This window comes from Myodes glareolus, chromosome 11, assembly GCF_982192425.1.
Source record: "Myodes glareolus chromosome 11, mMyoGla1.1, whole genome shotgun sequence".
Lineage (NCBI taxonomy): Eukaryota > Metazoa > Chordata > Mammalia > Rodentia > Cricetidae > Myodes > Myodes glareolus.
This window is the reverse complement of record NC_142036.1, coordinates 38,931,007-38,956,712: the sequence shown is the minus strand read 5'-3', so window position 1 is coordinate 38,956,712 and position 25,706 is coordinate 38,931,007. Positions and strand designations below refer to the sequence as shown.

At 49.6% G+C, this 25,706-nt stretch overlaps 1 protein-coding gene across 3 annotated transcripts in view; it reads left to right on the top strand.

Moving 5' to 3' along the window:
- The first annotated feature begins 1,528 nt into the window (after nt 1-1,528).
- Nucleotides 1,529-25,706, top strand: part of Tmem63c (transmembrane protein 63C) — a 74,203-nt gene continuing 50,025 nt past the window's right edge. Inside the window, exons 1-2 of one of the 3 annotated variants that reach the window (XM_087911606.1) lie at nt 1,529-1,642; nt 17,625-17,773. The gene's annotated coding sequence lies outside the window, so the exon portion shown is untranslated. Of the gene's footprint in view, nt 1,643-5,963; nt 6,238-17,624; nt 17,774-25,706 lie in introns of those variants that run through there. The other 2 variants (XM_087911607.1, XM_087911605.1) reach the window with 2 other exon arrangements.

Sequence of the window (25,706 nt, the reverse complement as noted above, 5' to 3'; positions counted from 1 at the left end):
GATCCTGGAAGGAATCCACGGCTTCTCATCTTTTGTTGAAACAAAAACAGAACCTCTTTTCCAAAGCAACACATCCTTAGACCCAAATTTTGAAGCTAAGATACCTTTATGTTGGTTTAGCCCAGCAGGCCCACAAACAAACGTCTCTCTGTAGCTAGTTCATTAGCAGCCAAAAAAATTCAAAGAAAACACAATAATATACATAATCCAGACTCTCTGTGTATTTTTCATTTTTACATGGCTTCTTATTTTTATATTATTTTACTGTCTATTTAAAGACTTTATTTTTATTTTTTAAAGCTATTTTTTATAACTGCCTGTACTTTTTCCTCTCTCTCCCAAACCTACGAACATTTTTTTAAACACACTGTGACCCATTTAGAGGTTTATTTTTGTCCGAATCTGTCTTTATTACGTATCTGCAATCTTTTTTTTTTTTTTTTTTTGATCACTGTTTTAAACTGTTAGGTGGGCATGACTAGGACCAGAACAGTTGTTTTGACTGTTGGTTCTGCCATGCTCAGCTTTTCAACACAGCAGAGGTTGAGGGCAACAAGTGTCAGGCTTACCTCTCCCTGCACCTGCCATGCTGCCATCAGGTAGCAGGCAGCCAACCCACAAACTTCTTTTTTGTCTTTATGAGTAAAGGCTAAACCTACCACACAGCGCGGCTGATTAGCCTCTCTGTACCGAGGTCTGTGTGAGACTGTTAAAAATGTATCATGCCATAGCTGGTGGCTGGCTCCATCTTGCGGGCAGCTGTAGGGAGATGCATCTCTGGACCGTGGCTAGCATGAGAGACTAGGAAGCCCAGCATGGCTCCATTTTTGTGTGTTTAGAACCCTTTTTGAAGCTCTTTTAGGTCTTTTACGGATCCATAACCCACATTGGGAGCCATTTGTAACTGGAGGTTTCTCTCCTACCTGCCAGTTCCTACAGATGCTTATAAAGTAATCATTCAGAGGCTTAATGTTAATCATAATTGTTTGGCCTATTCGCTCAGGCTTATTTCTAACTAGCTCTTACTTTTAAATTAACCCATTGCTATTATTTTTTATTCTACCACGAGACTCGTGGCTTGTTACCTCCTATCTTGCTTCTCCAGCAGCTGCTGGCGTCTGACTTCGCCTTCTTTCTCCCTATATCTGTTTGGATTTCCTACCTAGCTATATTTTGCTCTGCCACAGGCCAAAGCAGCTTCCTTATTAACGAATAGTAATAAAACATATTCACAGCATACAGAGGGGCATACATACCACATCAGCGATTTCTTTAGCTACAATAAAATATCAGTACGTGAACCCACATATTCTTTAGCAGCATGATCCCACTATCAGCTACGGTCAAATGGAGTTGGGAGGAGGCTGGAAACTCACCCCCAGACTTGCCCAATGGTAGGCAGGCTGGCTTTATTCCAGGTGGAGAGCCCTTTCTGTCTAGATTCTCTAGAGTTCCAGGAAAACTGTGTATGCCCTTTGTGATGTCACCAGGCCCCTGCCGCTGACTTCACCCCCCAGGAGTTCCCAATATTGATCGTTGGTAGTGGCTGTGGATGGTTGTCTTCAATTTTCCCTCTTCCCAGACAGATGTACTGGCCAAAGAGGCAGCTGCTGGCTAAGAGCAACCCATAGGTGCGGTCTTGGTGAGTGGGGATCACGGAAAATTAGTAAGGGATGGAGTTCGGGACTGGCCCAGGAAAAGAGAGGCCTGGGGTCCCCACTGAGAGAGTGCCAAGTGATTCTCAGGGTCTTCCACTTTGGTCCCTGGGCTGGGACATGTAGTTCCCTTTAGGCATAAGGATCTATGTGTAGACGTAGGCCCCAGGCCTTTGGCTGTAGAACTCTGGAGTGCTACAGCATCATGTCTGGTGAGACAGCAGGCAGTGTATTGCTCTCATCTACTCAGGACATCAAATTGTCTTCCCCTGGCAAGACGAGTGAGAACATGGAGAAAAGCCTGCACTGTTGACAAGCACCTTCCCTTCCGCTGAATCGTCCTGTGGCTCGCTCGTGGGGACAGCGGACCTGGATAGCTGGACTGTCCCTTGGGATATATATGTTATCTCGGCTCCAATTTGAAAATATTGTCCCTGTCAGCAGCAGGAGCTCATATTCTGGGTCCCTGTCACTTAGGTCCCTGCCTAGCAGTCTTCCCCAGCTCCGGGTCACAAGGCATTGCGGACATCCTTGTATGGCTCCCTCACCTAAACCACTGGTATGACAATTGTGAAAAACACGCAGTTAGTGTGCACAACCCACTTTTGTGGGTCTCTCGCCTGTCTCCGAGTGTCACCAAGCATTCACTTTGGCCCTGGATGGTTGTACCTAATTCTGGCAATTACAAGCATGTCCAGTGAAGGTCTTTGTATAGGTCGGTCGTTGGGAGCCTAGGTGTATGCAGGTGCAGTGGTTTCTAGATATCGGGGGTCAGTTGCCAGGGCCACTCTGGTTGTGAAGCCTACCTCCCAGTTTTACTGCTCAGTGATCCGAATGGACGGGGAGACCTTAAAAGGGAATATGGGCTTCACCCCCCTCTCCCTGATCCAGCCAGGGAAAGAATTCAGTAAGCAAGGCACTGTTCTAGACACTAGACATAAAAAGACTTCTCACCAGGTGGTGGTGGCACACGTCTTAATCCCAGCACTCTGGAGGCAAAGGCAGGAAGATCTCTGTGAGTTTGAAGCTAGCCTGGTCTCCAGAGGGAGTTCCAGGACAGTCAGGGCTACACCGAGAAATCTCTGTCTCAGAAAACACAAGCAACAAAACCAAAACCAAACAAAAAAGACTTCTCATCTTGTGAAGGTTAGTGTCATGGCGATGAATCAAAACCTGCTTTGTGCCCTCAAAGGTGTGACTTGGGGTGACTGAGTTTTTCTGGAGGTCAAAATTTTCTCTCTCTCAAACACACAAACTTGATTTGAAGTTCTCTTGACTGAACTTACTTCCTGGATGTTGTTGCTTTCCTTTTAAAACAAAATATTCGGCTATTGGTTTAGTCTCCGTGAGTCTCCCTCTATGTTTCAGTCTCCATGGAGCAGGGAGAGGAAAATGGGAGCAGGCTGCTCTGTTTAAAGGGTCATTTTCACCTACTCCCTACTAGCCAAGGACTTAAGTCTGTAGCTGCTGCTGCCCTGGTGTGTGTGTGGTGCGGGGGGAGACTATGCACTGGGAGGCATAGTCTCTGGCACTGTGTGAATACGGGGTGCAAACTTCAGAGATCTTCTTTTACAAGGGAGAGGGAAAGGAAGGACACACTCCAGTTCATGGCAGTCCCTCCCCCCCTGCATCTGTGGAAATTGTGTGGCCATGAGTTTGATTACTCCTCTCATTGCGGGGACGGGATGCCCGATACAAACAATTCAAAGCAAAGATTTATTTTGGCTCGTGGCTGCAGAGGATAACCCGTCAATCATGTCAGGAAGGCACCGTGTCCGGAAAGGCTCAGTCGGTGTCTGGGTCGTCGGAGGTGAAAACCACATAGTTCCTTCACATCTTGGTGGATCATGGAGGAGGGAACTCAGACCAATGCGGATATGGTAACCACCTTCCAGGTCTACCCTCAGCAAACCACTTCCGTTAACTAGTCACTGTTCCAAAAGTTCCACAGTGTCCCCAAACAGTGTCACCAGTTACAGACCAAGAACGGAAGCCTGCGGAAGACCTTTGGCATTTAAACCAGAACAGGGAATAAACGACAATGGGCCCTGTTGGAAGACACCAGGAGCTTCCGTGCAGGAGAAGCTGCCGACTTTGCCAGGCAGCTCCATTTGAGCTACTTGGACCCTTTAGCGTCTTATTATCATTCTCGACTGTGCTCCCTGCAAAACACTGGATTTTACCGACACAGTTGTGAAGACCATAGCATAAGTGGTGTGGTTCGGAGAGGACAGCACAGGTCAAAGCACAGCCCGCAGGAGAGAGAGCATAAGTAACTGCAGTTCACGGCACTGAGCGCAAAAGCTGGATCCGCATTATTTGTTCCCACACGTCTTCACCGGGAACCTTCTACAAGCCTGACCCCCACCTGGATGGCTGGCATTTGCATGGCTGGGATACCCCAGCCTTCTCTTCTAGGTTGGCCTGGCATTTTTTGTGGGTCTCCTTTTGTTCTTCCCACACCGCGACCTGATCCCCTATGTCACGCTCGTCACATGTCACACTTAGCAGGTCTCTCAGTCATGGGCTTTGGGGCTTGGTGTGGCCCAGCGGTAGCAGGTTCTGTGATGAGGGAGCAGGGAAGGGAGCAACCGCTTTTGTTAACTTTCTGCTGTTTCCCAATTTAACAATAACAGCCACCATTCTCAGGGCATGCAGTTAATCCTCACAACTGGCTCTTTCGGTCACTCTCATTTACTCCCTTTTACACGTGCAAACAATTGTGGTTTTCTTGTTTTTGTTGTTGTTGTTTTCTCTTTATCTTTTGGGGACCACTACCCAGCTCCCAAATAAATACACAGAGTCTTATTCTTACCTATGAATGCTTGGACTTAGCTTGGCTTATTTCTAGCCAGATTTTCTTAAATTATCCTGTCTACCTTTTGCCTCTGGGCCTTTACCTTTCTCTGTTCTCTATTCCTTTCTTTCCTTCTTGCTCTGTGGCTAGTAGTGTAATTGGGTGACTGCCTCTTGGAATCCTCTCTCCTCCTTTTCTCGCTCCTCCCCTCTTCTCCTATTTAGTCTCTCTGTCTGGCAGCCCTGCCTAGCCCTTTAAACCAATCAAGTGTTTTAGTCAGGCAAAGTAACACAGCTTTACAGAGTTAAACAAATGCAACAGAAAAGAATGCAACACATCTTAGCATCATTAAGGAAATGTTCCACAGCATGAATGAATGTAACTCACCTTAAAATAATAATCCACAACAAACAATGAATCTCAGAAAGATCAAGCCCTTTGTTCAGGTGGCCTGGTTGGGACCTGAATGTAGACTCTGAGGATTTTTTTTTTTTTTTGAGACAGTGTCTCTCCATATAGTGAGTTCTTGCTGTCCTGGAACTCACTATATAAACCAGGTTGGCCTCACACTCACAGAGATCCACCTGCCTCTGCCTCCTAAGTGCTGGAATCAAAGGTGTGCGTCACCACACACAGCCCAAGAATTCTCATACAAGACTCTTACACTTAACTGATTTGTCTCCATACCTTTAGCCCTTACTAAGAAACCGGGTGACAGTGTTAGAGCAGAAGGACTTAGACCTCAACTGGCCCAGTCCCTCTGCAGAGGGAAAAGCATAGCATGGGGAGACCTAGCACAGGGTGTTAGGGCTGCTGGCCACAAAAGCCCAGGAAGACATAGTTATCTTCCCCCCCTCCCCCAGTGTCTCCTGGCGCTGTCTCACACTGCTTCTTCCGTGACCTTTTCATATTGCTAACAGCTCTGACAATATCTCACTATTATAAAATATTACTCAGTACTTGCTCCTATCTCATTAACTACTCTACTGAGAATCTTCATAATAAAACGTCTGTTAAATAAGTGAACTCAGACCATGACCGAAGGTGGGGGACGGGGGTGGGGGGGTGGGGGTGAGGGAGGCGAGGGGAAGAGCGTTGTTGTCCACAGCCCTTGTTTTGCATAGTGGTCTTAGGGAAACGGGTAAACACATGGAAACAGCCCCCACTTCAAAACCCGTCTCTCCATCAGGGTGAGCAGGTATTTGATGAAACTTGAGACCCACTTGAGTGTGATCCTGGCAAAATGGACCGGACTCATGCCACTCCTGGATGGGGTTCAGTTTAGAGATCATTCTTCTGCTGAAGGAGTGGGAACTGAGCCTTGCCCGGATGTGGTCCCAGGGTGTGGTGTAGCGCTACTTTAGCAAGGTTGAATATCTTTTGTTGTCCCTGGATAGCTGGGCTAGGAGGCCTTAGAGGAGAGTTTGAGGCACGGGAGAGGGTGGGTGGGTAAGGCAGCTGCCGAGGCCCAGAGCCTCCGTAGCTGCAAACCGCAGCCAGGGAGCGGCAGCCTTGTGCATTCGCGATGGTCATCTTTCCGATAGCTCCAGGATTTCCAGGGCAGAGGCTCGGTCTCTGCTTATGATAATCTAGCCCGGGTTCCCCCACAGGTCAGAGCAGCGTAGGGCGGGGCCAAGGTTGACTCCTACTGGGAGGAGCCGGGATGCCGCTCCCGCGGTGATGCAGAGAGGAATTTGCTGACAGTCCCTTGCCAGGTGGAGCAGGCTTCACAAGGCCGCGAAAAAGGAGGAGGAGGAGGAGAACCCGCCGGCTGTCTCCTCTCAGGTAGAGTGTTGACTGCCACTAATCCTGGCAACCCGAACTCCTCGCTTGGGGTTGGCGGTGGCTGTGAAGGTTCAGATGCCGTGAGCTTGGGGACTGTCGCTGCTGGGAGAAGGAATGAGAATCCGGGTCCTCAGCTAGGGAGGGGGCGGGGAGGGGTAGCTTGCTGAGAGCTTTCGGCGACCTGGGGTTGGACTGGAGGGATGGGAGTAGGGGAGACTGCGCCACATGTGGCGCACATTGGCTGTTCCCCGGCATGTGTCTTAGGCAGGGTGGGCTAAGCTGCCCACTAGGAAAGGGCCTTAACTTGGGAGACCTGTCTTCATGGGATGCCAGGATGGAGGTGGCTGGGAGACTTGCCTGGGGGTCTCTGCCTCTTGTCAGAGCAGGTGGGAGTTCCTCTCAGGACACCCCACCCCATCCATCCAGGGACTCCCTGGGCTCTGCTGCCCACGCACTGGGCTGGCCTAGGAGAAGGTGGTGTACTCCACTGTTTCTGTAACCACGGCGTCACTGATGGGCTATGTGGGGGTATGTTTCTAGGCTGGGCGTCTTGAGTTTCAAGGTGGTGGGGCCCTGCGGGGGGATACCACCTTTCTGGCTGAACTTTCAAAGACAGGATTTTCCTCCAATCTCAACTTGAAAGAAAGAAACTTTGGGTTTGGATGAAGATCCTGGGGAAACTGAGGTCCAGGGGTGCTTTGACTTGACGGAAGTCACCCCATGTGTCCACAGAGCTGGCCTTTCAGGCATAATCTGACCCCCTCCGGAGAAATGGCGACTAGTCTTGCTCTCTAGATCCCTGATCCCCTCTGGGCTGGATCCCCACCTGTGTCCCCAACTCCTCATCCCTGAGGATACAGGAAGTTACAGCTTCAGCAGTCTTGGGGAGTCAGAGGTGTGGACACCCGCAAGGATTGGAATTGGACAGGAAGGAACTGCTAAAAACTACTCACTGGGCTGTAGAAGGGGTGATAGGTATCTGTGGGTTCAGGAAAATAGTAAGAGGTGGCTTGTAGTGACAGAGGAAATCCCCCAGTGTTCCCCATGTGCTGGCCTTAATGGAAGCCTGTAGAAAGTTCCTAGGGAGGAAGATGGTGCTGAGGGGAACAAGAAGATGTCCAGAGGCTGTGGAGTGTGTTCCAGAAGGGTGCTGAAGTCTTTTGGAGGGACTCCTCTTCTCAGCTTCCCTTCTTGTTATTGTCATCTCTGATCTGTGGCCCCACTGCATCTGCGGCCATCCCCTTTGAACCTCTCAAGCTGTCTTGTCCTCCTTCTCCCTGAGACAGGTCTTTTTCTTGGAAGGTAACTGAGGCAGAGCAATGGTGTTTTAGAACAATGGTGTTTTAAAACAATGGTGTTTTAGAACCAGAATCAGCTCTCACCCTTGTGCAGAGAGGCATAGAGGGTACTGTGGGCTCCTCCACACTTCTCACCTGGGTAGCTCAGGGCAGACTGAAGGGGCCTTATCCTTGCTTCTCCTCCTCCCCCACTGCCCAAGTCCTGGGAGGTGAGGGTGTGGCTGTCCCCTGGAAGGTAGGGTTAATATGAGCAGCTCCAATGTGCTCTCCTCCTTCCAGGAATGTTTGCTAGTTACTTGGTAAGGAAACGGCTTGAAGGAGGGAGACAAAAATCACTTGGTTACCTTGCCAGCATGTCTCCAAAGGGCTATACTGTCCTGTGGATCATCAAAGCCAAAGTCAGATGTCTCTCCTGTCTGGGTAGCTTCAGCAGCAGGAATGAACTGTAGACAAGGGGGCCTGCTGCCTCTCTGAGACCTCAACAGGAAAGAGGTTCTGACCAGTCCACATGCCTAGTGAAAGAGACTACTATGTACCTGGTTGCTTTCCAGAGATACTCTCTACATACAGAGTCCCTGGAGTTGGGCTCTAGAGATCCTTGGGCTGCTAGGTGGTCACTGGGATGCTCTGGGGGTATCTCTAGGAAAGGAGGGGCTCTCTAGAAAATTACGTTGTAGTCAGCACTATATGAGGTGGCCATATAGTGCCAGAGAGGAGGACCTGCCCACCTACCACCTCTATTGGGACCCTTTCCCAGGAAGAAGGCCATTGTTCGCTGTCCAGGAAGCTGGTGATATGTCTCAGTCACGCCATGAAAGGTCAGGCCTCAAAAAGTCCCTATCTTACCTCCGGGCCATCTTACTCCCATGGAAGGAGAATCAGGCCTATAGAACCGAGGGCCTGTTCTGGACTTCTGGACCAAGAACTCCTATTTGCTGGAGTTTCTGCCTTGAGTTACCCTTCCTGACATGTAGGCATGAGCACACCTTCTTCAGATGGGTGGGAGGGCTCTGACAATGAGTCAAGTATTTATTACAGAAAGGAAGTATTTTTCTGGGAGACTCTGGCCTCCATGGAAGACATCTGTTTCCTTCCTTAATGAAGGAACTATGGCTATCCCCTTTGTGTAGGATGTCCCCTTTCTCCATGGCTAGTCTAGGGTCTCTGCAGTCTTAGACTGGCCCTCCTGTCCTACTTCTAATTATACTCTGGCCTTTGAGGACTTCTCTGGCCCCCTCCCCAGCTGACTGATACTAACATATTTAACAGGGTTGCCACCCAGAGATGCTGATGTCCAAGGGCACACTGGGCTTCCCCATAAGCCTGTATCCTGCTACGAGCACGCCAAACCCACAGACCCTCTACTTATGGCCCTTTCTGGGAAGCAGCTGATTGAAGAACCATAGAGATGGTGGTTGAAAAGGGCCGGGAGCTCTGTGCAATAATCAGGCTGTGGGAATTCATGTGGCATTCAGGCCAAGGGCAGGCTTTCACTGAGAAAAGCTGTAATGGGAGTGCTTAGGGGAAGTGCTGGGCAACTGAGTTTGATCAACAGCTTTTAATGCCCTGTCTTGCCTGACTGGGACCCAGTACTCTCCCCTCCCCCTGTCTTGAGAGAGCTCAGGTTTGAACTTACACACCAGCATACATGTACACCCAGGACTCTACTTTCTCACCCACAAGTTTGCAGAACCACGGTGGGAGCTAAGACGAGAACCTGAGGCCACTAATATGAACATGTGGGCATTGCATGTAAGATGGGTTCTTGTTCTAGTGCTGTCCGGATTGCTCGGGGCTGAGAGGAAGTAGCTCCTAGGAACATCTTGAGGCTAGAACTTCATGAGCTGTGTTCATGCCAGCTTCTAGTGGGAAGCCAAGCTTCATGCCAGCTTCTAGTGGGAAGCCAAGCTGTCCCCTTTTCATCCCCGAGTAGCCCGGCCAAGGGAGGTGGCCCTGGAGATAGAAACCTTCACACCGTGGCTGAGTCTTCTCAGGATTGTGCTCAGACAGATGGACACTGGCCTCAGGCTGTGCCCCTGGCTCAAACGCAAGGAAATCCTAAGGTCTTTGGAGACTCGGGGGAGCGGTACAGTCCTGTAGTCAATCAAGAAGATGGTTGAGTCCCTGATTATGGAGTCCTTATCACCTCGGATGTCCAAATGACAGTTGGCTATAGCATCAAAATGCCACAAAGAATAGGTGGACATGTACTCAAAGCCCTTTGGAGGGACCGGAGCACGGAGGAACTGTCACATGTGACACAGGATTCGGAGGTTGCTGGGGGCTGAGTTCCCACCCACCCACCCGCCCGCCTCATAACCCACTCACTTCATTTCTGTAACTGGGTGATGCTTGGTCACTAAGTCCCCTATCCATTTGCTTGTCTTTTCATCTCTTGGCCACCAACTCTTTAGGGACCTTTGGGACGACAGGCCATGCTTTGGTGGCACCATTAAACATCTAGTGACGGCGGGCCAGCCATGTAAATTACTCAAGGCACTGTTAGAATTAAACGGTTCCCTTTGGAAGAACCTCAGGGTCCTGAAGGTCTGGGAGAAGGGAGTCACTCAGGAACCAGAAGGCATGTGGGTAGCAAGTGGTAGAGGGGTCAGGGCCTCCCCTCTGACCAGGCTCATGTATGTCCAGGTGTGAATTAGACTAGACCTGGGAAGACCGCAGACATCAGGTCAAGGATCATCTCTTGAGGTCTTTTTGCTCTGTGGTTTCATGTGCCTGGTTATTACTTCTGAAATCTCCCTAGGCTCCAGGAAAGAAGAGGACCCAGTGAACTTTCACTCAACAGAGGAGAAAACAGAGCTTGTGGGAGGTGGTGTGAGCCACAGCCTTGCATATGTCAAGGGATCTGACTCCAGCATACAGGGCTCTGTCTCCAGCATACAGGGGTCAGGGGTCTGCCTCTCCAGCATACAGGGTTTTGTCTCCAGCATACAGAGCTCTGACTCCAGCATACAGGGCTCTGACTCCAGCATACAGGGCTCTGACTCCAGCATACAGGGCTCTGTCTCCAGCATACAGGGCTCTGTCTCCAGCATACAGGGCTCTGTCTCCAGCATACAGGGCTCTGACTCCAGCATACAGGGCTCTGACTCCAGCATACAGGGCTCTGTCTCTAGCATACAGGGCTCTGTCTCCAGCATACAGGGCTCTGTCTCCAGCATACAGGGCTCTGTCTCCAGCATACAGGGCTCTGTCTCCAGCATACAGGGCTCTGTCTCCAGCATACAGGGTTCTGACTCCAGCATACAGGGCTTTGTCTCCAGCATACAGGGGTCTGTCTCCAGCATACAAGGGTCTGACTTTAGCATACAGGGTTCTGACTCCAGCATGCAGTCATGTGGGGGAGGGGCTTACCGCTGTTGTTGGTTTTGCTGAAGCTGTTTAGGACCCAAGCACTTGGAAGTGAAGGTTGCTGGTTTGTCCCCTTCCCCTCCACTCTGGGCAGGGTGCCCGGTGCCAGGGCAGCTGAAGGACAGTTCCTGTCACAAGAGCAAGGGAAACGGAAGGATAGGATTCCTTCCTTACCCCCATGTGTGGAGGGTGGAGATCTAGACTTGTTCCTACCTACAGCAGCTTCTCAAGGTCCTATAGATAGTAGCCTCTGTCTGAGAGGGGCAGGCAGGAGGAACCCAATCCCAGAGTCCTCCAGTGGGTCTAGGAAAGGAAGCCAGGCCAGAGCAGCCCTGGTCTTTCCCATGCTGGGGAAAGCAGGCTTCTAGGTCAGGCTGGGTAAGGTGAGGTGCCCCAGGGACTCTGCCTTCTTACTGCATGGGTCAGTTTTGAATCGACCTCTGTCCCGGGCCTTCCTCACTGGTCCCAGAGCCTTCTGCAGCCCTTCTCGGGAATCAGAACCACTCCTCACACACTGTGCCCTCTCTCAGGGTCAGAGGGGCCCCTTCTGTGATGAGAAGAGATGATTGATCACCTTGAAGTTCCCATAATGCCCCCCCCAGCTTTCTTTCCTCACCTCTTCCTTTTCTTCCTCCTTCTTTTTTAAGGCAGTATCTCATGGCGTAGAACTGCCTGTACCAGACTTCACAGTGATCTTGCCTGTCTCTGCCTCCCGAGGACTGGGATTAAGGTTGTGTGTGCTGCCGTGGCCGACACCCCCAGATTTTCTTGTCTCCACTCCTAGTATAACTTTGGCAAAGTGGAGTTTAGAAGGAAGAGAGATGGCTTTCTGGCAGATGACCTCAGATCTGTCTCCATCCCCATCTGCTTATTTTCCTGACCTTTTAAATTGCAGTGTGCCTGCCCCTCCTCCACGAAGCCCTCCATGGATCTCAGCTAGAAGAGGTTTTGAAGGTCTTGCACATTGAACCTGTTTCTTCTGCTAGACAGTGAGATCATCCTTTTACTCACTTAGGGTTCTTGAGTCCTACACACACGTATGTCCCCGGTAACCCATGGGGAGGGCAGGGAAATGAAAATAATCGTTATATTCCGTGACGATGGTATGTAGAATTCCGGGGTGGGATCCTCTGACTAGGACACACGGAGTTGCACTTGCCTGTGCTTTATGACCGATGGTTTTATGTCTGACTGTGCAGTGACTAGAGACTCTCAGACCTGTGCAGAAGGTGTCAATCTCTGGGATATCTAGGGCAGCAACACCTGAAATGCAAAAAATAGATCTCGGCCACCGTAGCTTCGACACTGACGGTAATGGAAGGGACAACCGGACCTGTGGCGCCTGCAAGTTAGCGGAAGCACAATGGGGAGCTGTTTATCTTATTATTTTATTCTAGTTTGACTTTCTTGAGACACGGTCTTGCTGTGTCTCTCTGGCTGGTCTGCAGCAATCCTCCTGCCTTAGCTTTCTGAGTGCTGGGATTACAAACATGTATATCACCCACTTCTTGTTGGAGGGGGGGCCACTTGTTTTTCCTGGCCACCGGGCAAGCATACACCTGAAATAATCACACAGAAACCATGTTGTTTCAATCACTGCTTGGCCCATTAGCTCTAGCTTCTTCTTTTTTTATTTTTTTATATTTTTTATTGATATTTATTGAGCTCTACATTTTTCTCTGCTCCCGTCCCTGCCTCTCCCCTCCCTCCTTCAACTTTCCCCCCAAGGTCCCCATGCTCCCAATTTACTCAGGAGATCTTGTCTTTTTATACTTTCTACTTCCTGTGTAGTCTATCTATGTAAGTCTCTCTTAGTGTCTGCATTGTTGTCTAAATTCTCTGGGATTGTGGATTGTAGGCTGGCTTTCTTTGCTTTATGTAAGAGTTAGCCAATAAGAAGCTAGAGCTTGAGCTTCTTATTGGCTAACTCTTACATCTTAATTTAACCCATCTCCATTAATCTGTGTATTGCCACATGGCAGTGGCTTACTGGCTAAAGTTCCAGCATCTGTGTCTGGTGGCAGCTCCATGGTTTCTCCCTGACTCTGCCATCTTCTTCCCAGCATTCTGTTTAGTTTTCTCTGCCTATCTCTGTTCCCTTACATCTCTGCCATAGGCCCAAAGCAGTTCCTTTATTAACCAATGAAAGTAACACATAGACAGAAGGACCTCCTACACCAACTCTTGTCTGAAGTTTGGTTCTGTTTTGTTTTTGAGACAGGCTCTCATATAGCTCAGGTTGGTCTCAAACTTACTAGGTGGAAGCAGATGCTTTGAATACCTGATCCTTCTGCCTCCATTCCCAAACACCAAGATTATAATTGCGGCCCTCCATAGCCAGCAGGGAATTTTGTATTCTGTAAATTATACCTTGAGCAGACTGACCTGCCGGCACATGTGTATGGTATGTATGTGTTCTATACTGCTATGAATAAATCTAAAAATGATTGCAAAAGGAGATTGCGGAGTAAAGTCATCAGTGACGATATAAGGTCAATAAAATGATAAAGCAGGTCGATATGATTAATAAGATGAACAAGTGTCAGCACCTGTGGTGATCTTCGGGAAATGGAGCTGAGACTTCCGGGCAATGACTTCTGGTTTGTCAGGAACACTTTGTTTCTCACATGTGTACACATACAAGCATGCACACACACACACACACACACACACACACACACACACACTCACACATCATCTGAAGGGAAAATTATAGCTTGTTAATATTTGTTAATTGGGTTGGTTTTATTTGCTTATCTTTTCAGTGTTTAAATTGATTTTTTTTTCAAAGAAAAGGCACCAACTCCTCCCTGGGAGGCAGGGTGGGGTCCTGGAGGAGGAGACCACTGAATGCTGAAGGAAGAGTGGGTGGGGCAGGTTTAACCCATACAGAGAACTGGGGAAAGAAAGTGTGGGGTGTCCCAGGCCGGGTGATAAAGACATACAGGCGGCGTTGAGATGTTTGATGAATCCTTTGCATTTATGAAGTGGCCCTTTCACCACCACCTTCCCATTCTCTATGATTTCAGCACTTCTGTATTTGGGCTGTGTGCACGGTAATCGTGGTCCTGGAGAAACTGTCGTGTGTAATTTTATGACTTTAGTTCACTTATTTTAAAGGTTTGTTTTTTAATATGTGTGTCTGTGGGGGGTGTATACATACATGCATACGGTGTCTGTGAAGTTCCAAAACTTCTAGGGAGTTGTGAGGCACCTGATATGGGTGCTGGGAACTGAACTAGTTCTATGGGAGAACAACGCATGCTCTTAGTTATTGGGCAATCATCTCGCCATCCTTAATGTGATACCCTTTGAAGTCTAGCTAACCTCGCGAGGGCCGGTGAAGCAGTGAGGCGAATAGAAGCCCACGTGAAAATGAGGAACGAGCCATCGATACAGAGAACCTAGAGTTCTCGGAGAATACCCAGTTCAGCCGTGTGCAAATCCATATGAAAGCTAGCTGGAACAATAGTTTTCTGAGAAAATGTAATCCGTTAAACCCAGGAGGCTGGAAACCCGGACAAACCAATAATTATGAGAGGAACCAAGTCAAAAAAAAAAAAAAAAAAAAACCGCTAAAACAGCCAAGTTTAGACAGTGTCTGTTGACCTTTCAAGGACTGGGTAATGGGAATGTTTTTTAAGTACCACCAACCAACGTGGTCTTAGGGAAGAGATTGCAGGCCATTCTGTGAAACTGGTGCCATGCTGATAACAAAAGCACAGGACAGCTGGCGTGCGGCACACATTCTCATAATTCACAAATTAAATAGCAGAATGAATGTTCATCTGCGAATATTGGTACAAAACATGTAAGCTAATTAATAAATAGAATCATGCAATATTGTATTTTATTTACTTATTCTTGTTTAAATTTTTAATTTTTTATTTATGTTTTGTATTTATATTATTTTATATAAGTGCTCTGCCTGTACACTGGCTTGCCAGAACAGGACATCAGATCCCATTATAGATGGTTGTGAGCCACCATGTGGGTGCTAGGAATTGAACTTAGGCCCTTTGGAAGAGTGGCTAGTGCTCTTAACCTCTGAGCCATCTCTCCAGCCCCCTCTTGATTAATTTTTATGATTAATTAATTTTATGTACCTGAGTGTTTTGTCTGTCTGTGTGTGTCATCATCTGCATACATGGTATCCATCAAATACCAGTAGATCAGAAGAGGGCATGCCTCGGACTTGAGTTACAGATGGTTGTGAAACACCAGGCGGGTGCTGGAAACCAAACCTAGGTCCTCTGCAAGAGCAACATGTGCTCTGAACCCCAGAGCTGTCTCTCTAGCCCCTATTCTTGATCTTTTAAGACACGATTTCATGTAGCCCAGGCTGACACACTACATATCCCATGAGGATCTTGAACCTCAGACCTTCCTGCCTCGACCTCTTGAGTTCTGGGATTATCAGCAAACACCACCACACCCAATACAGGGCCTAAAGGGTATCTGATAAATATTAATGTATGTATTTGATTTTTAAATTTTTTTTTTTTAGTTTTAGTTTTGGTTTTTTGAGACAGGGTTTCTCTGTAGCTTTGGAGCCTGTCCTGGAACTAGCTCTTGTAGACCAGGCTGGCCTCGAACTCACAGAGATCTGCCTGTCTCTGCTTCCCAAGTGCTGGAATTAAAGGCATGTGCCACCACAGCCTGGCTATATCTTTGATTTATTTTATTTTATTTTTATTTATTTTATCTTTTAAATTTTATTTATTTATTTATGTCTTTGATTTTTAATGTGTATGTCTGTGTGTGTACACATGAGTATTTGTGTGTATGTGTGTGGGTGTACATTACATCCCCAACATGTTCTACACCTTTTACCTGAAACATGGTGTACTCTGTGCTGGAGAATGTTTCACAAGCACTTGAGAAGTGTGTGTTTGGGAACTGCTGGATGGGCGGGGGGGGGGGGCAGGGATGGGAGGAGGAAGAGGAAGGAGGGGAAAGAGAAGAAATGTCTGACCTGATGGCAGTGAAGAGCTCTGAATTGAGAAGTGATCAATTTTAAGCTCATATTGCCCAAACTAAAGAATTTAATAATGGATTGGGGGCAGAAATGAAATAGATATAGTGATACGTCTGAAAGGGTCATCGTGAAACCCATCCTGAAGTTTGCTAGATAAAATAATGAATAAGGCATGCTGGGAAACATTGTTAAAATGGTGATTTGTGCCGTGCTGTTGTGGATGCAGAGAAACTGGCAACTGCCTGTATTGCTAGGGCTCTGCAAACTCCTTCATTTTGTAGGACAGTCTGGCCTTGTCTGTTAGAATGTAAGACCCAGGGTTTTCTAGAGCTAACCCCAGAAATGTTTAATGCAGCTTCTTGCATCACGCGTAGGGAAACAAACCAGGCATGGATGCACACAGCACCTATAACCTTAGCACTTGAGGGACTGAAATAAGGAGATGGCCAGTCCAGGGCCAGTCTGGCCCACACAGCGAGTTCAAGACCAGACACAGTCACAGAGAGGGATGGAGGGACCACCTAAGTATCCAGCAACAAGGTTAGAATCATGTGACATACAGGGCTTGATTCAGTGGAATACTGTTGAAAACTGAAGGTGTTGGATGCGGAGATGTGTGACATGTATTAACGAACAAAGCGAAGAGTGGCAGGAACATGGAGGTACACGTGAAAGTGCACCTTCATCCATCCGTGAGGAAACGCAGAGAAAAACCACAGCAGGGACATTGACTATCTTTATGTTCAGAGATGCAACAGAGCCCTGGGAAGGCAAAGGCAGCGTGCCCAATTCTATTTTCATTGTGTAGTTACCTCGAGTGGACTCTTTCCACAGCATGTTGTTTTCAGAGTCTAAGAAGAATAGTTTAGAAGAAATCACTTGTGAAGAGAAAAAGCTATGTAAATGTCTTACCCCGAGCTTCCTTCTTTTTCTTGTTTGGGAGTTCTGGGGATCAGGCCTGGGACCTTATGCATTCTGGGCAAGTTCTCTGCCACCAAATGACATCCTGGCCCTGAATTTCCATGCTGAGTTCCCTTTTCTGTGGGTTCATCTCATCTCTCATCGGCAATGTCAGATATGAAAGGGTCCATAAGAGATCGTCCCTCTTTTCATTTTGTTCACGAGGAAAATAAAACCCGGAGATGTGTCACACGAACTGCCTAGAGTCCCTGGCTAGTCTCTGCAGACTTTGGGCTCCCCTGATGTTGTTTTTAGGAGAGGGGCTGAGGATGCCATGCAACTTACAAAGCCTCATCCCTGGGCATGTCTACACCCATGTATGCCATGAGTATTACTTCCCGTACCTCAAGATGTGGACACGCAGATCCCTAGGCACCTTCCTGGACATTTGTTCTTTGTGGGTCAGGCAAGGGCCCTGCAATAGGCATTTCAGTAGGGTCTCCTCAGATGACTGAAGGAAGAGATGGCTATGGCACTGCATACCCTCCTTTCACCTCCACACTGCTGCTTTACTCTGTATCCAGGCTGAAGCTCCCATCCCTGCCATCTACATCTGCTCAGCCTGGATGGCTCACTCAGGTGGTGTGTTGAGCACCCAGTGGCCTCTGAGATGCCCTTCGCCCTCCCAGAGCTCTCCCAGGCTGGCCCAGTGGGAAGATGCTGACCAGCGCATTGCATCTAGGAGGGACCTGGCCAGCCAGGGCTTGGGGAGGAGCTGTCTACAGAGGTCTGGGATCCCTGCCTGCCTATCCTGAGAGTGTTCTGTTGTCCCTCTGCCACAGAGCTTTGAAGGAACCGCTTTTGTGGTCAGGAACTGGCGAGATATCGTGGGGTCACCTGGAAGCACCTCTTCCCAGGGACTGATCGAGAACAGGAAGGCCTTGGAACCTAGCCTTTCAGCCTGAGCTCTCATCAACACCTGCTGCCCTAGGTAAGTGCCCTGGCACTGGTCCCCCTACCCCATCAACCTTGGAAAATGTGGCCCTATGGCTGTCTCACAGCCTGCGGTATGTCAGTCAGCACTTGGGAAAAGTCCTCCATGGACGTCTTTAACCACAGCCTGACTGGCAGGGGCAGCAGGGACTTGAGCCTTCTGCACAGGGCACTAACTCAGGGGACTCAGGCTCCTGAGGCTTGGGGAAAGCTGAGCATTGTGGGCAGCTTGTCCTCCGATCGTTGATCATGCCCCAGGCTGAGCTTCTAGCTGGGACCTCTGCATGGAGGGTCTTGCCCAGCTGCTCCGGTATGGGGAGCAGGCTCAGGACAGGTCTAGCAATGCTCTTCTGGGCTGGGTGCTCCCTGACTCTGAAAAGGATTAAGACAGATAGTATCTTCAGACCGCTGGGGCTGGAAGGGATCTAACTGAGCTAATCCAACTCAATCTCTCTTTACTTCCTGAGCACCACTTAATAGCAACAGTGAATCCAGATGTTGGCGTTGAATCTCAGAGGAATCAGGTGTAATCTTGTCAAAACTGAAAACAGGAAGCTTTCTGCCTCCTTCCTGCTGGCCTCAGCCCAGCCTCTGCCCCGGGTACCTTTCCTCTTCCCTACCATACGATCATCTCAACCAACCCACACTCCTTTGTCCGACACCCGAAGATAGGATGTGTTGAGAAGCAGGTGAGCATCGAGGGGGAGTCTTTCTTCCCTGTTTTAGATGTGAAAATGCAGATTGGATCTGGGAGAAAGGATGCTGCAGCCCTGGAAACTGCAATAGGATAAGTTCTCTCTGAGAGCACCTAAGGCCTCTCTTTCATGAAGAAAAAGGCTGCCTTGTATGGGCTGTGGTCCAAGAATACGGAAATTGTTGTTGTTGTCCATTAGGGTCATCTTCGATCTAGTTCCTTTGCTGTGCCAAGTGCTCAGTGTTCCTGTAGCCCGTACGACTTCCTCTTCCTTTCCCAGGAGAGCTCCGCAGGCCAGGTGCCTGGCGGTAGGCAGCACTTACTTCTGTCCCCCTTCAGGTCTGGAGATGGCCGTGGAAAGCCACTGTGACTGTTTTGAAAGCTCTGCAGCCACCTGCCAGCCTCACCATCTTTGTGCACCGCAGTCTCTAACCATCAAACGGGGCAAACGGTAGAACCCCAAGGTTAATGAGGTTTAAATAGATGAATACCTGTCAAGTGCTGGAAGCAGCCTCTAGCATTCTGTAAGTGGTTATCACATTAGCTCTGCTCATTACCAAAGCCTGTTCTCTCCCAGTCCGACTCAGATGCTTGATTAACTTCCCTAAAGCCCTGAGTAGCCGTCTTACTCCCGGGGCATACAGTCCTCCATGGCTCCCTGTGGCCCTAACCTGCCCTTTAATGGCCTTGAAAGCAGAAACCGCATGTATCGTCCTTACATTGTACACTATAAGGAAATAATATTAATGTCTATTGAGACAGCATTTTCGCCCTCCAGGGGGGAGGGGTGTACTGAATCCCCGAGGAGTAGGCATGTAACCACATGCAGCGCCCACCCAGCTTGAGGGTTTAATTCAAGCTCTGCCTCTTACCCACAGCCATGATGTGAGCACGGCTGGATATGGGCTGGGCTGCGTGTTTCGCTGGATAAGGGTGGCTCTGGTTTCATCTGGGTCCGTGAGACTGCAAGTACAGTAGCTGTATTCTAGATTCCAGCCCTGTCCATATCAGAGTGAGGAGAGGTCAGCTGGCCACTGCCCAAACCAGGCAGGGAGGGCAACACTCCTTCAAGTTCAAGCCAGGCAGCAGACATGAAGTCATTGTCCTTGGCTCCAGGAGCTCAAGGCGGCTGGAGGTTGGCCGAGAGCACACCGGATCAGCACCCTGGACAGAGCACGCTGCGCCGTTAACCCTGCGTCCAGCGGAGGAGGGGCTGCGTACCAGGGAGGCCTGGTGGTTGGTGGAGCAAGGCCGGCCCGCAGTTAAAACCAAGTTCCTTTCCAAGTGCAGAGGCATTGGTTAGGCACGACCATGAACTTCTCTAAGTCTCTATTTGTCCATCATTAAAATGGAGAGAATAAGCCCCCCCCTGCAGAGGGTAGAGTCCACAGTGGGTCAGCCAGCCAGCGCCCTCGCGCAGGGCCGGCTTCATTTCAGTCAAACCCACAGACGAAGCTGTTCTTCTCAGTGCCACGTCCTGCAGCCTGCTCACTTTCCCTCAGTACAATGTGCCTTGCAGGCTACGGGCTCCATTCCAAGATGACAGACGACAGTGGTGGTTTAGACGGGGGCGAAGGAGGATCAGCCCAAAGCTTCCAAGATTCCTGGCAGGGTGAGAGGCAAGGAGGGAAGTGACACAGATCTGTCTGATTTTCCCTGAGATTTTTCCACCGGGAGCCTCAGGCACTGCCAAGCCCCAGGAAGCGAGGGTGCGGTGCCAGAAGCTGAGCAGACCAAGCGGTGCCGGTTCCCGCAGGGCAAGCTTTCCTCCTTAACGAACTCAGCAACCATAGGCTTGTGCTTGGGTTCTGGGCCCAAGGCTGGGCACTGAAATCAGCATGTCAACTGGACATGAGTCTGTCTTCCCAGGCCTTCCCTCTGCTGGAGAAAGGCAGGGTGTCCAGCACGCAGCTCGCCTTTATTGATTTCTTTTTTGCATTATTTATTCTTACTGTTTTAGAGACAGAGTCTCACTGAGTAGCCCAGGTTAGCCTCAGATTCGTGTCAATGTTCCTGCCTCAGCTTCTTAAGTGCTGGGACTACAGGAGTACACCACAAGGCCTGGCAGATAACCTATATTAGGGGGAGAAAATGTAATATAATATGGAAACAAACAAACAAACAAAAACTCAGAGAAAGAAAGGAATCTACGGAATGCCTCCGAGCTGTGTCATTAAATCCGGCCTCCAGGGGGCTGGAGAGGACCTGAGCTTGGGTCCCAGAACTCATGTGAGGAGTTCTGGCCCCCTGTCACTCCAGCTCCCGGGGATCTGGTGCCTCTGGCCCCCACAGACCCTGAACTCTTGTATACACACTCACACGTGGACACACACCTATTCATGATCTTTAAAATGTGAATAGAAATTTAAAATTATAATAGATAATTTGAAAAATGGGGTCACCAAGGCAGATCTTACCAAAAATTTAGCACTCGAGACCCAAACTGCTCCCCTTGGGAGTCTCTGGTGGGTCTCAGGATTCAGAATCAAGTGATTTCAGGAGAGCTTAGGACAGGAGCAAGATCTAGAAACCCTTCTCATCCTAGCTCAGACAATGCCATGCCTTTTCTCCAGTATTTCCATGGTTCCACACGACCTACATGTCTTGGACGTCATGGTCTGTCAGGTGTCCTTTAGTTCAGCAGACCCTTTACTCTCTACCTCTGTACCCAAGCCTGTCTTTTGCGAGTATTTTATTCTCCACTTCCCTCCTTCTCCCATTTGTCTCTCTTTCTACTGCTTCCTATCAGGTCAGAATCTCTGCTTTAGGAGTTCCTCTCCCTCATGGTCCCCGAGGCTAGAGCTTCAGTGTATACCTTGCTCTGTGCTGAGTTTGGCTCAGAGCTGCTGTCTGATCCGCCGCCTGGGTGCATGCTGAGGCCTTGGCCTGAGCTCCTCCACCTCCAGCAGGTGCTGACTCAGTAAACACGAGCTGAACTGTGTCCGTGATTAAAGGCAGCGGGACAAGCAGGGTGAGCCTTTGGTCCACTTGAAGGCCAAAGGCAGGAGAGAAATGTGAACAGAAAAAAGGAAGGGAAATGGACAAGGAGGAGAGGAAGAAAACCACCCTGGTTTACTTAGACTGTCGCAGGCAGGAGGATGGGTCTGTCTTCTCCAGAAATAGCTACTACTCCCTTCAGCAATCCCGGATAGTATCTCTTTGAGTTTAATTAGAACACCTCTGGCTTTAGGCAGAGCATGTTTCCTCTGGTTTCATCTGTGGGTCTGAGCTGTTTTGCTGAACCTCCAGTCAAGGAAAAGCAAAGTCAAGAAGGAGCCTGGCCCCTGACCTGGGCTTGCCTCTAACTGAGGTCAGTGACCACCCCCCACCCCCAGAGCCATACACAAACAGGAGGGCTATGATGTGGGTGTGACCACAATTTCTGGAGGCTTTAAGAGCTATGGGCTCTCAGCCACTTGTTTCTGCTCCCCTCTAGAGCTGATCTGTAGATAGAGAGGCCGCACTTGTCTCTGCCCCCCTCTAGGGTGGACCTTTATCCGCAGATCTGTAGATAGAGAGGCCCCAGACCACACATGTGATTCGCAGGACCCTCATGAGTTCCGGACTCTGATGCTCCGTGAGGCCGTATAAACCGGACCAGCATCTTCAACCATCTGGCTCCCACCACCCTCACTGGAACAGCTTGCTTTTCGCAGGCAGCTGCTCTCAGAGCACCCCTGAGGCAGTCTACATGGCTTCTGGCCTATTTAGACAGATGGAGCCGGAGCCCAGGCATGGGCTTCAGCCCGGCCTTCGTCTCATCTGAGGGTGGCATATTTCCATCTAGGGACTTGAACTCCCCAGGGAGCCCGAACACAATCTGGATCCACAACTGCCTTCCTCCTCTGCTGCCTCCCCCTGAGCTTTTGTGCCTTCAGTGGTCGGCTCTTGGAATGTCATACCATGGCTGGATGCCTTTATGCCCTTTAGGGCATGTGACTGCCCTACTGAATCCTACTGATTCAGCGCTCACATGGTAGCAGGGGATCCTGTCTTGGGTTGTTGCGGGTAGTTTAAAATCCTGTGCTTGTAGATTCTTACCAGTGTGCCTGGCAGCGAGCAAGCTGTCACCTCATGGGAACTAAACCGACTGTCTTTTAGGATTTACCTTTGGCCAATCCAGTCTCTATGCATCCTTTCTGGACACCAGCGAGAATCAGATACTGCTCTCTGTGACCCTCACGCCTTGCAGTCCCCTATCCCATGTCCTTTTAGGGAACGGCGTGCCTGGACTGTACGCTCTTAAGCTCAGGAGCCAAGTCGGGGCTGAACTGGTGGCTTTATGAGTGGGCTGTACAGCTGGGAGAGCGATACTATGGTTGAGAGGGCCGGGCTGACGGCCAGACTAGCTACCCCAATGTCTCCGCTCAGCTGGGGGGCTGCAGGGGGACCGTCCTCCCCCTCCCGTGGATTTGGCCTCCATAGGGGCAAATTTGAAAGCCTGGCCTAGTGGTATTGACATCATTCAGGGGCTTGTTAGGGATACTGCCTCCCAGACCTGCCGTTCCACAACCTGTAGTGGTTTAACGTGTACCTCAATCATATATTCAAACAGCGACAAGGAGAAAAACAAACCAGTGAGTCCCTTGTGACCACCACCTCCCCTCCTTAAAGGCAAACTGCCGGAAGTTTCTTGTGACTTCTCCAAAAGGAAGTGGGGAGTGTACCCCCAGGCGGGTACATACAGGGTATGGCATTCTCTATGCTGTCTGTATGGCGCTTTGCTCCTTAGACCATCCAGTGCCTACTCTCAGATCTGAAAGCCTACTTATGGGGTTCAGGCTCTCCTGACCTGACTTGGCTTGCTTACTAATGGTCCTGCCACATGTGGCTGGCCTTTGCCCCTCAATTCAGTGTTCAGTGTGGCACAAATCGGGGGTTTGATAGGGCAAACTCTATGTGGATGCAGAGAGTTGTAACCAGCCGGTTGAGTCTGCATGGGACTAGGGTACAGCCTTCGGCTATGAAGCCTTAGATGGTCAGAGCTCATCTTGGCTGCAGGAGACGGAGGGGGTGTCAACAACAGCATCTTATCTGGCTGCTGACTTGGTGGCTGTGGGCAGCTCTCTGTGGGCAGCCTTTATCCTTCTGTAGCAGGGGCTGACTCTAGGATCAGACCCTACCCCGCTGCATCTCTGTGATTCCCTCCCATTCCTCTCCTCCCTTCCAACCATCTACTCCCCTCCCCTGGACTCATGCTGAAGAATTAATGAGTTAGAGGCTGAGGAGAGAACCATACCCTGGAGTCTTTACTCCCCTGTTGATGAGGAATGGAGCAGCTGCCGAGTCTTGCTGGCTGAAAGTGTAGTCCAGACTTGTTGCTATGGAGACGAGAATTATAGGGATAACTCAGGGTCTTGCTGGAGGCTCAGCTTTGCCCAGTTGTGAATGCATTTGCTCGACCGCCCTCAGATGGGAGATGTGCCACACTTCTCCTTATGTAAATCAAGACAGAAACCTCCATGAGCAGGTTCAAGCCAAGCCCTGAGGGACAGGGTAGGCAGGGGCTGCCTAGCCTGAGACGGGAAGTCTACAGCAAATATGGGCCAGCAGCTGCGGGAGAAGTAGCTTAGATGACAATGTTTGCAAGGTCCCTTCCAGGACATATGCTCTGGGTTTGACATCCCAAGGCCAAACAAGTCCCTCTGCCATGCTTCCTGACTTTCTCATCTTCAGTAAATATTTGCAAAGCACCCAGCCCTATCCAGACAGTAGAGACTGTAACGAGCAACAAGGACTCAGGCTGTGTCGTTAAGGGATCTGCTGTTCCCTGGGGTAGCCAGCCATGTGAAAGGTCCGCTTGTGAGTATCACACGATATACGAGGTCCTAACACAGCAAACCACGCATCACCCCGAATGTGCTGAGCAGTGTGCAAGTGGCTCACTTGGTTTCCTTAATCTTCACAGCTGCCCAATGGGGAAGATGATATCAATGCATCCATTTTATAGGTGAGGAAACCAAGGCAAGGGCAGTTATTAAACCTACTTAAAGTCATGGGGCTAATACATGGCAGAGGCTAGGGCTGGACCCAAGGGAGTCAGCCTTAGGGATCCCCAAGTGCATACTGCACTGTGTCTGCCTCCCAAGGTGCCCTGAGGTAGGGGCACAGGCATGGTTCATCACTTGATTCCCCCCAAAGAAATAAATATTAAACTGAGGTTAGTGGTAAAAACGAGTTAGCAGTGGCAGGGGGAGCACCTGGGAAGGGAGCCTAAAGTATGGCAAGGCCCTGGGGCTGTAGGGGGAAGGGATGCCAGTTATACAATTGAAGGGAGAATCTGAGGGACAGTGGATGAAAAAGAGGAAGTTGAGCTAAATAAAGTCTCAGTGTCAGGCAGAACTCTGCATAGCGGGCACAACCGAAAGCCCTTCTACAGGATTCCCTCACCACCTTATTCAGGAAAACTCCGAAACACTCCAGATTGGGCTCAGTGGTCCTTGTCTGGGAGCTGTGCTCTGTGGCAGACTTCTCCCACGCTCTAACTGCCTTTTAGCAAGAATCTGTCTCAAGCCTCTCCTGGAAGGAGCTTGGGTAGGGAGAGAACATGCCCGATTCTTCTCGAGAACTCAGGACAGAATGATCAACGTAGGGGACATAGGGGCTTCCAGGAGGGATGCCTGACGGTATCGCGCTGTGCTGACTCCCAACATGCCATTCTAATGGGCATGGGGTGCCAGAGAGCCAGAGGATGCCAAGGCCTTTGAGAGCAGGGGGCATCTATCTGTGAGAACCAAGGCATTGAAAGAGGGGTTTCTGGTGGAAGGAAGAAAGGCGCCTTGAGCAGACTTGATCTTCCTGTGAGCAGCTGCCCAGAGCCACCAGGACCCTTCCCCCATTGGCAAGTTACAACTGGCAGAATACCTGAGGGATGGCAAGGGGTTTGATGAAGGAAAACCAGCAATGCCTGTGCCTAGAAAAACCAAGGCTTCCCTTCAAAATCCTATATACAATAGGACATGCTCATTCAGTTTTCCTTTTTAACCAGAAAAAAAAAATTAAAGACCAGTGAAAGGACATGGTATAATTTTAAGGTATTTTTCTTCTTTCTTCCTTACATTTAAAATAGCAAGACCCCAGGATCCTCTAGTCTTAGGATGTCAGTACATCCTGCTCTTGTGAATGTACATCACACAAAGCAGGGTGTCAGCCCCTCATCTTAGTCCTCCCCGGCGGCAGTTCAGCCCCTGGAGGTCTGGTCTGAAAACCCCACAACTGCTTCGCCTCCTGTCCTGTC